We start from the raw sequence: 11651 nt of genomic DNA, 5'->3' as shown, positions 1-11651 counted from the left end.
TTGAATCACTATGGGCTAATAAATCAGATTGTACGGTTTTTAACTACATACACAAATATATGGGTTTAGAAGATTGAACCGAAATAAAAGAATGGTCAAAAATGTGTGATCAAAATTATCCTACGGTTCTAACATAAAATACCCTCTGTTCACCCAACAGAGTGAGTCCTACCTAAAAATCAAGGTCAAGTAATCTAAATTTTAAATTACAATATCAAGTTCATAGCAGTATGAAGGATAAATTCCTACCCCGAGGTTGGAACAAATAAGGCACAGAATAAAAAAAAACAGGCTTCGCCCTTTTTAAGGCAATGACAGCTATATGGCCACCAGAAAAAAGATAACAGCTGATGGACTGGGAGCTTTCTGCACAACTGAGAGAGGCTCTGACATGTGCTGCCATATATGAGTGATTTTTAGAAGCTGTAGTGGAGCCTTCTGCTCACCAGTACAGACAAGTTTCACATGTTTTTCGTGGATGTTGTGTTTTGTAGGTTATGTTTGTGTTTAGGATCTGAATTCAGCGAAATAAGGTAACTATTTTTTATGTATACCATTTAATTATGTTACTAGTTTGTTTTAAACATAAAAAAGCTAGGGATTTGTTGAATAATTATCGTATAGGCTAATTTTAAACTGGTGGCAATACGTTTGCCACTACCTGTTTGGGTTACTAAGTAGGTGGCAGCCCACTTGCCACTGCCCGTGTAGATAATTTACTTTTTACTTATACACACTTTCATTTTCAGATGGCAAGTGGGCTGCATGACAAATCCATAGAACAACTAATGGATATCCCATCATCTTCAGAAGATGAGGAAGAAGGTTCAGAATCAGAGGAATATTATAACGCTTCTAAATTACTATTTACAAGTACTAAACAAAACCCTCCGATTGATGAAGACAACAACCTGCCCGATCTGGAACGACCACCAACATCAAATACGGTTTCGGTTCCTGTTCCTGAAAATGACATAGTCCTAAATGAAGACGATATTGATCATAATAAATCTTTATTATGGCAAATTTTTATTTGCCATAAACCCTGATGAACCGCCACTGATAGACTCATTATTTTCAGATAATTCTGACCAGTAGCGTAGCAAGAAATTTCGTTGGGGGGGGGGTCCGAAACCGGGGGACGTTTTATGTTATTTGCCAATGAGTTCACTGGTAAAAGGTAAATACCAAAAATATGGGCTTTAGTAACTACGCCTTATACAAAGTGGAAAGATGTAATAGGCAAATTAAACTCTCACAGCAACTCTAGTACCACAAATTTTCTTGTATAGCTACAGAAACTTTACGAAGTTCGATTCTGGCCGAGTAGAAGGCACCAAAGTGATGTTGGATTCACTGGATAAGAAAGAAAAAGAACAAAACAGAGCTCTTCACTCAAACGTATAATTGACACAACTATATTCTGTGGAGAAAATTAAATACCCCTTCGGGGACATTGGGTCACTGACGGCCGAAAACCCTTTAGAAAAGGAGGGCAATTTTTGAGCGTTGCTCGGGTACAGATCAAACTAACTGTCGAAAAATGCACCGGAAAAAACTACGGATTAGAAGTTTGGCTACTTTAGATTTCACTGATTGAAGTATTTATGAATGAGTTATAATGACGATTTTTTTGTATCATTAAACTGTAGACGAGTATATAATTATCGGGGAAAAAATCAAAAAAATCACTTTCTGTCGGAAAGAAAATACACCTGAAAAACTCTAATGTTTAGAACTTCAACTACTTCGGACTTCGGTTATTGAGGTAAACGTGGTATTTTTGATTGAGTTAGGACGACGACTTTTGTTATCACTAAACTTTACTCGACTACCTATATAATTATCGAGAAAAAAATCACTTCCGGTCGGTAATTACCAAAGAAAAGATCTCTACAGATTCAAATTTTGACGATTTTGGATTTCACTGGTTGAGTGGTTGAGGTAAAAGTGGTACTTATAATTTTGTTAGGACATTGATTTTAGGTGTTAATTCAACGCCGACAAATAAATATATAATTATCGAGAAAAAAAAAACAAAAATAATCACTTCCGATCGGAATATACTAGAGAAAATAAAATAATACCTCAGTCAGTGAAATCTAAAGTAGTCGGAACTTCTTATCAGTAGAGCTTTTCCTCGGTATTTTCTGACCGGAAGTGATTTTATTGTTTTGTGTTTTTTAAGGTTTTATCTGCGGAAAAAATCCTATTGAGCTGAATTTTGGTATACACCTTCATTACGGCGTTTTAATGAAGATGTGAAAAATCGACATTGATATCGTGCCGGCTAAAAAAGTTCTAAGGGTTAAAATTTCACGAAAATCGGGTTTTTGCAAATATCTCGCGACCTATGGCTTGGAGGTCAATATAGGTTATTATAAAAATTATTCCTCATACGATTATCTACAAAAAAATATTTCATGAATTTTTCTGTAAAGTCAACCGTTTTCGGGCTAGAGCGCTGAGAAAGCGACTACATTATGAAGATGCACTCTTATTCGCACCATCTTTGAGGGAGAATGCATGGCGCGTTTTTTACATGGTTTCCCCGATAGGCATAACCCATGATCTGTAATAATAGCTTTTTTATTTTATGCTTAATAATTATTTATTTATTTTTACATTGAAAAATAGGGGAAAATGTTGTTTTTATATAATTTTCTTTTATATTCATTCGTCGACGATATCCTCAATTTTTAACTTCATCAAAAGTTGCTGACAAAAACTCGAGTAGACTTATTGCTGTATTTAAATCAACATCATCATTTTCTTTGGACTCTGCGTTTAAGCATGACTAACCACGACAATGTTTACAAGCTTTAGAACATCTCAATCCACTTTTTTACATCCAAATTTGCCGCCACAACCTTTTGTACAATTAACAGATTGTGTTTAGTAGATAATCGAGTGCTGGTGGCAATACATTTGTTATTGGCTGTAATATATTATTTTTCAACTCCCAACCTCACAGTTCTGGATCAATTTCTTTTCCTAGCCAAGTTTAAATTTGATAATAGACTCGATAAATATGCTGTTGAGCTGCTAAAGAAGTGAGTGGTAATAATTGAAATTTCACATCTGTGCTTTGTCTTGTTAGTTTAGCAAAGCTGCAGTATCTGTGATTAATTATCAATTGAATTTTCTGATTTTGGAGCACCGTAAATTGCTAGTAGAAAGTATACTCCAGCATTGACAACGGGATCTCGAGCGCAATTTTCTTGTCGGAATATTCCTGCAGACTTGAGTAAATCGGGTCTTTTTTTCAAACATCTTCATGACTTTAATTTTTCCTTTCTCAAAAAGTGTTGAAGTTGTGTCACATCCGGTCATGGCATGTAGAAAAAGAATATGTTTCTTGCAGTGTGGTTACATATTGAGGCTCTCAGTCGAGTATATTTTTGTTTCAACATTGTTTTCCCTGGATTATTAAAAAATGGATGTCAAATGTTTGATTTTCGTGGTAATTACAATATTACTTCCGTATTGAGCAATCAAATTGTTTATAATTGTCTTGTCAACTGGAACGTAACCTTGAATTACATCTTTCAACTCAGCCAATGTGAATTGACAATCGCCATGGTATTCAATGTAATGGAAAACATTGTCCATAGCAATTCTGATATTCTCATCCGATGGACGGCCTAAATCACTCTTTCTACTAATTAATAAAAAAGTTGAGAAACACTTATCATGGTACTTAGCTTCGACAGAGACAAGGTCATACTCAAAATTTACTCGCTCTTTTACATTTCTTCCATATTTATCACCACGCGCCTCTGCAGCTTTTAATATCCGTGTCTTTAAATGTAAGAGTACTCACTTCTCTTATAGCGCGTCTGTATTTTTTTCTCTTTTTCTTTCAATTTCTTCACTTGCTTCTTCTCCACAAAACAAACATTATTTTTTTAAATCAAAAGAATTGATTTTTGCCGGAGATGTTGATGTACTCGGCTCTTCTTGACGTCGTTTGAAGACGTCAAATTGTTCGTATAATTTTTACGACAATTACTGTGAACATTTACAAATGTTACAGTATTCAAATATTCAATTTTACCATCACTTCTAGTGACACTAGCATTTTTTAATGTTTGTAGACCACGTCTAACTTCTACTACGTCACTAGATAACGATTCATTACATATGAAACATTTATCACTCATTACGAAAACTGTTCAAGAGCACAAAACTACGAAAATAACGTCTAAAACACTCAAGAAATATTTGTCCACTGAGCTAAACTCAGTCCGAGAGGCAGTAGCAGGTATAAAGGGACGGATCTCAAAACAATAAAGAACGTAACATCTGCCAGTAGAGGTCATTTATATTATATATAGTAGATTTAATAAGTTCCAAACCCTGCATAATATAACTATATTCGTCACAAAACTCCCGACGAGTGTAAGTTAGAAGTGTTAAGAAAACTTAAATACATTGATAAAAAGCAATAGAGTTGACGCCTTATATGTATACGGTATAAAATACCCTATGTGAGTGCATTCTACTCGCTTTCTCAGCACTCTAGTCCAAAACCGGTTGACTTTACAGAAAAATGCAAGAGACATTTTTTGTAGATAATCGTATGAGAAATAATTTTTATAATAATCTTTATTGACCTCCGAGCCATAGGTCGCGAGATATTCGCGAAAAACTGACCTTTGTAACCTTTTGACCCTTATAACTTTTTTAGCCGGCACGATATCCAAGTAGATTTTTCACATCTTCATTAAAACGCCATAATGAAGGGGTATACCAAAATTCAGCTCACTAGGAATTTTTCCGCAGATTGAGGTTTAAAAAAACATAAAATGACTGGACTATAAGGTACAGTGTACAGATTAATGATAACAAAAATCGTCGTCCTAACTCAATCGAAAATGCCACGTTTACCTCAATCACTGAAGTCCAAATTAGTTGAAGTTCTAATCAGTAGAGTTTTTTAAGTGTATTTTCCGACTGAAAGTTATTTTTTATATTTTTTCGATAATTATATACACGTCTATAGTTTAATGACACTAAAATGAACGTCGTAACTTAATTCTAAGCAGTTATTTTACGTCCCCAAGACGAATTTGAACGAAGTGGTCGCTTATTTAAACTGTTCGCCGTGTTACGGCTCAGGTTACTTTGCGACGTCACGTGACCGCCCCCTATAGAAATACCGTGATTACACTACACTCTCCGAAAGGCCGAGCCCAAAAGTATCGTTTGATACTTTATGATTTAAACGAAAGGACAATTATATTTTTAACAACGGTCACTTTAATCAATTAAAACAATCAATTTAATGTTTGTAGACAAGAGTCTACATACTTAAACTCTCCTCCATAAAAATAACTCTCCTTTTTTCTCCTGCTCCATATTTTATTTTTTAATATGTCTTGAAATTTCGGGGACCCCCCTTCGCTACGCCACTGATTCTAACTTAGAACAAGATTTTGTTCCAGGCCAAAAAAGAAAATTAGAAACATTGTTATCCTCTTGCACTGAAGCTAAAAAAAAGAGGAACAACTCTGTCCACTAATAAGCCATCAGTAATAAAAAAAGATTAAACGAAAGAGATGGCTTATTAGATAAAGCTGAAGATTGGACAGATAAAAATGTCTTTCCACAAAAGTCTGAAGTAGAACAATTTTTTAGCGAAACTGTGATCCCTACTCACCAATTTTCACTTGTAAGCCAACCAATTAAACATTTTAGCAGATACTTTGATGACAATATGTATAAGCTCATAGTAGAACAAACTAACTTATATGCTAACCAAAAGAAAATGAAATAATGGATAAATATCACAGAACAAGAACTGAAAGCGTTCCTTGGTGTTCTTATTTTCATGGGTCTTCATGATTTACCAACAATTGACCTTTACTGGTCATCTGAACCATTGTATTTTGTAGAGCCTATATCAAACGTTATGGCAGTAAAAAGATTCAAACAAATTTTGAAAGCTATTCACCTGAATGATAATGAATCAGCTCCACAACCCAACAGCCCTGAATATGATAGGTTACATTGTACCGTATGACGATAACACATGGGGGTGGTGACTTCTGAGGTTGAAGTAATAAATACTCGAATTGCAAAGTTTACTTATAAGTCCAATTTAATTTAATAAACTTACAAGTACCACTTTTAGATGTTAAAGGAAATGTATGTAATGCCACGTTGCTGCCATTATATATATAAGAACTAAAAACGTGTGTCTTATAGGTGGGCCTAAAATATCCAATTTTCTATGGAATTATGCCTACGAAGTTTTACTTTATAAAACAATAAGTTTTCACTTCCCTTCGCAATATGTAGGCTCACAACCCGGGTGTCGGCGTCTTGGCACGAGACATTGAAGCTGTAGTCTAAGAACGGTTATTTCTAGAAGAGGAGTTGAAGTTGAGAACGTGGTAGCCATCTACTCAAACAACACGTGAGATACATCAGCTACGTGAACTCGCCTAAAACAAATTCGCGACGGTATTAGCCATTTAATAATACAAATTACTACTTATAAGAACGTGTTCGCCATCAGGACGACGCCACAACTTTTATCTATCTCAATCAAGCAAATAAAAGATCTTCAAGGGTAAGTTACTTTACTATTTACAACTTTACTTTACGTTACATTCATTTTTAAATGTTTGGCATCAAAGGGCTAATTTAATAAAACGAAAAGATAAATTTTACTTACGTACAAAGCGCGCGAGGTCTGATCGGTCACGTAGTTGGGCTGCTACAAAGGGTTAGAAGAAAATATTCATACGCGTGCCAATTAGGTAGTTACTCCGCCCAATAATTTAGTTCCGGAACATTGGATAAAAATAATATTAACCTATACTGGCTGACTAGGTTGCGAAATTTACATTATATGAAAGTTAATTAACCAATTAACGGTACAACATAAAATAATACCTATGATAGACACCTTGAACAAAAAATTCATAAATAGACACACCAATCCAAATCTCAAAGTATTTATTAGTGCAAGGTTTTGTTCAAAGGGCGGTCTAACTTGAAACAATATATGCCTCTCAAACCTGTGAAAAGGGGGTATAAAATTTGGGCAAGGGCTGACTCACAAGATCTCATGATCTCAATTTTTCTACTTTATATGTGCCCACGTTTCTCTGCCTTATAAAGGTTTAAGAGCGTTCTTTAGAAAAACATGAGACGAAGACCAAACAAAATGTGTACAATACATGTGCTTGGACACGAGATAATGTCATCCCAATCAATTTCCTTATAAAAATTAAGGCCAAGAGTTCACACCAAAACTGCCTGTTAAAAGTGAGGCTAGGAACGTGAGTAAAAAAACATACTAGTAGAATGGGTAAAAGTCCAGTCCACTTTTACCACACGTTTTATCTAATCAATTTATTATAGACCAATGTAGATGCAACTTATGTGCCTATATAAATTATTTCCTTGAGTAATGTTTTTAACTAATGTTATGATACGTTGGGTATTGCAGTTGCATCATCTGAGGCTATATTGGACGTTATTCATAAATACCCTTTTTCCTTTCTTTTGTAAGTTAAAGCTCAATGATAATTTAAAAACACTTTATCGTAATCCTGCAATTTAAAATGTTTTTTCTTAAATTTGATCATATTATTATCCATTGGCGCTTTCCTCAATTAAGATCTGCTAATCTTTACTTCTTCTAATTTGTACAAGAGTATGACAAATCTAGTGTTGACAAACATCAAGAGCACTAATTAGAGCTATGTTATATGCTCTAAACCCATTTTGTTTAAACCCAATTATGTAGTACTTAACATACTAAACAATTACAACAATCATAAATTACACCTACCACAGAATCTAGTAGTCACCATGAAAAATATTAAGATGGTATGCTTTGGGCCACCTGCTTCTAATGTAGAATACTTGGACTACGATACCAGGAGGCATCGTACTAGTTTACTTGGACTATAGATTGAACTTGGATTGGTAAACTGTTGTCATTAAACTATTGTCTTTTCCCCTAAAGTAGTTCCTACACGTTTACAGGGGCTTTTTTCATAAAACAAATACAACCAAACACACACGCGCGCGCGCGCACCCACCCACACACACCTCTTTCAAGTGTGAATACAAACAGGGCCGCCCACGGGGGGGATCAATGGCGCAATTGCGCCATTGAAACAAAAATTGGGGGGGAACTTTAAAAAGCGGGTTTAGGATACGTTATTTACAAAGTTAAAAAAATGTACAAGTTTGCAGTAGTTTTAACAAATTAAAGCCGTGAGAGGCAAAAAAATAATAAATAAAAACAAATTAAACTTTGCAATTCAAACGAGGCGAATGCAGTAGTTCTATGTTTAGACCAACAGACCCCCGCCCCCGCCTTGCCAAGGTCGTTGTCAAGGGGAAACCCACACACCTCATCCCTTCCGCGCCGCCCAGTGCTCAGTCAGTCACGCATTGTCTTTAAGTGTAGTGTGTAGTGTGTAAACATAACCACAACACAACACAATAATTAGTGTCTTTACGAACGTAGTGACCACTTGAATGTCGTGTGTGCGTTTCTAATGAACTAATGTGCAATACGGTGCACCACCATGACAAGTGGCTAGAACACTGTAAAAAGACACACCTCTATAAGTTCAAAAACAATATTGATATAAAATATAAAATAACAGAGAAGAAAGAAGGTGATGGACCTTGGGTACCCTACATGGGACGTGGAGAACGTTCTACTTTAACTATGGACGACGAACCTCAACCATCAACTTCTGCGCAATCATCGGCTATTGAAATGTACCGCAATATTACAGTAACAAAATGTCCTTATCTTAGTTTGTTCAATTTTATAAGCAGGGAGTAAACACATATAGGCTATGCTCTGTTTATGACTCACTCCTAAAGCTTTCAAAACATTAAAACCTTTCTAAGTAACAATTAATTAAGGCATTGAAGGCCATAGAAAAGGACAAAGCTATAAAAGAAGACTAACAAATGATAAAAAACTTCAAAATGCAAGTAAATATTATACTATATTGAAGAGATGAGGCCTGCCTGAAATGGTGACAAGCTAAATATATGTAAATATTAGCATTTTACATTTACAAACATACTATCAGCCAAATATTAAAGTAGTATTGGTCCAATACGTTATAAGCAAAAGCATCTAATGAAATAAAAATTCAAATACAATTTAGTTTAATAATGCCTATTGGTCTATAGAGTTTTTGTAATTAAAATATCTAGATCGTTTTACTTGTTATTGTTACAGCTTACAGCTTTTGCTTTGTCCCTTAAACCCTATTAACACTCTTTGTATGTAGAAAGGAGTTGCTATCTTAAAAAAAAAAAAAACATTTTGTCATAATACATTTTACCACTTTAGTATGATATTACCATTTTTAGGTGCCCTGAGACAAAAGAGGTTTCTCTAAAAATATATGGCTTTATGGATTTTACTACATTTTGACTAGCAGATTATTGATATAAAAGTTTACAGTGAAGGCATTTATCTATATTTAGATTTGTGGTGCCTGGGCTAGAAGACAATCCACATTCTGGAACATCAGCTGTCCAAGACCGCAACGACGAAGAAGTTGAGCTGCAGTGTCACCAACAAGGAGATGGATCTAAATATACGCCTCTAATACTTGTTCACGATAAAGAAATTGAACTTCCAACGTCCTCCATGGAAACTAGCCTGCCAATGTCAACACCAGAAGAAGAAGACAAAGTTTTAGAAAATATAGAGGACAACATACCCACAGAGAAAATACCTGAACCTATCACTTTGACCGAACTTCAATTCTCTACAATCGATCTTACAGATCCAGCATTTTATGCAAACAAAAGACTCTCTGCTGAACTAATTAACGAAGCACTGAAGCTGGAATCGCAAGACCTAAGTATAATAGATTTTCCTTCCTCATCCGATAGAAATTTAACCCAAAAGTTAAAAAAAGTCTTTTACCTAATGGAACAACCAAAGATAGGAAGTGGCTTGTTTACAGTAGACATTCTGATGCTGTATTTTGTTTGCATTGTTTGATATTTGCTTTGCCATCAGAGTGAACAATTTGGGATACCACAGGTTATAGGTGTTGGACGGATCATAGAGGAGATCGAGATATTGAACTTCATGAAAAATCAAAAATCCATATTTCTACTCAAATTGGTAGATTGCAATGGATATCCAAAAAAAGAGTTGATACTGATTTGACTGAGCTAAATGATAAATTAGTCAGTCATCACCGTGAGGTTCTATCGGTCGTTATAGACTGCTGTCGGTATCTGACCGAGGAGATGTTGGCTTTTAAGAGTCTCTAAACGGAAAACTAGTAAATTTATTTAGATTGCTTGCTAAGTATAACCCAGACGCAAGAGTTTATTTGGAGAAGCTTGATAAGTAAAAAGAAAATAAAACTAAACTTGGTTCTAATTTTCTTAGTTACAGAAACATTTATGATTTAACAAATCTCATGAATAGAATTGTTTTTTCAAGAATTGTGGATCATGTTAATGAAACTAATACGTATTCTATAATTCTTGACTCCACACAAGATGTTAGCAAGAAGGAATGCACAACAGTGCTAATTCGATATGTCGATCACAGAGATACATTCGGAGAAATCAAAGAGAATGTAAAGCCAGAAGAGCGGCTTGTTAACGTTTTTACTAGCTGAGACACAACTGGCAAAAACTTATCAATTGAGCTATTAAAAACTCTCCAGGAAATTGGATTTGATAAGAATGGTATGATTGGGCTGCGCGATGGTGCGGGAAACATGCGTGGTCTATTTAGTGGGGTCAAATCATTTGTCCTCAAGGAATGTCCTAAAGCATTCTACATTTGGTGTTGTTCGCATAGATTTGCCTTAGTTGTCGAAAAATCAATGAAATTTTGCCCACAAATAAGGGACATGTTCTCAACTCTGCAAGAACTGTACAATTTCATGTCTGGACATAAAAGACATCATATTTTCGTAGAGAAGTTAGAAAAAGGTCCATGACAGGCTAGAAAAAAGAGTTTGAAAAGAGTCAATACGACAAGGTGGTCAAACAAAAACGATGACGTAAAACCCGTTATAACTTGCTATGATGTCCTAAGAGAAACCCTGGAAGACATATCTGATAACACTCAATCTGAAACGGACTCAAGAACATCAGCAAAAGGACTTCTGAAAGCACTATTTGATTATGAATCTGCTGCAGTTATGATCATTGCTGCCGAACTATTCAAAATTCTGTCACCAGTGACTGTTTGTTTACAGTCTAAAATTATTGACTATGGAATGATTCCGACAGTGGTGTCTGAAACTATTTCTAAACTCCAATCTATGAGAACCGACGAGGGATGGGACAAAATGGTGGGCAGTATTAATCATTTTGCTCAAGAACACAATCTCCAGAAAACTTCAAACAAACGAATCCGAAAGAGAAAAAGATTCATGGACAAACTTGCCATTGTTGAAATAATATTAGATCCTATGGCAAAACTGAGGACAGAAGTCTTCTTTAAAGTGCTTGATTCCGTGATCACACAACTACATGATCGTTTTCCTGAAAGGTCATTAAATTTTGTGCAGTAAATGACTCATTTTTCTCACGAAAAGCTGCTAAACACTGGGGACGACACCCTAAACCCAGACATTGTCAGTGACCTGTGTGGTTACTATGGATTGGATACCGAGAAA

The sequence above is a fragment of the Homalodisca vitripennis genome, unplaced genomic scaffold (genome assembly GCF_021130785.1).
Source record: "Homalodisca vitripennis isolate AUS2020 unplaced genomic scaffold, UT_GWSS_2.1 ScUCBcl_1152;HRSCAF=4423, whole genome shotgun sequence".
NCBI lineage: Eukaryota > Metazoa > Arthropoda > Insecta > Hemiptera > Cicadellidae > Homalodisca > Homalodisca vitripennis.
The sequence above is the reverse complement of the archived record's forward strand: the minus strand, read 5'-3'. Positions refer to the sequence as shown.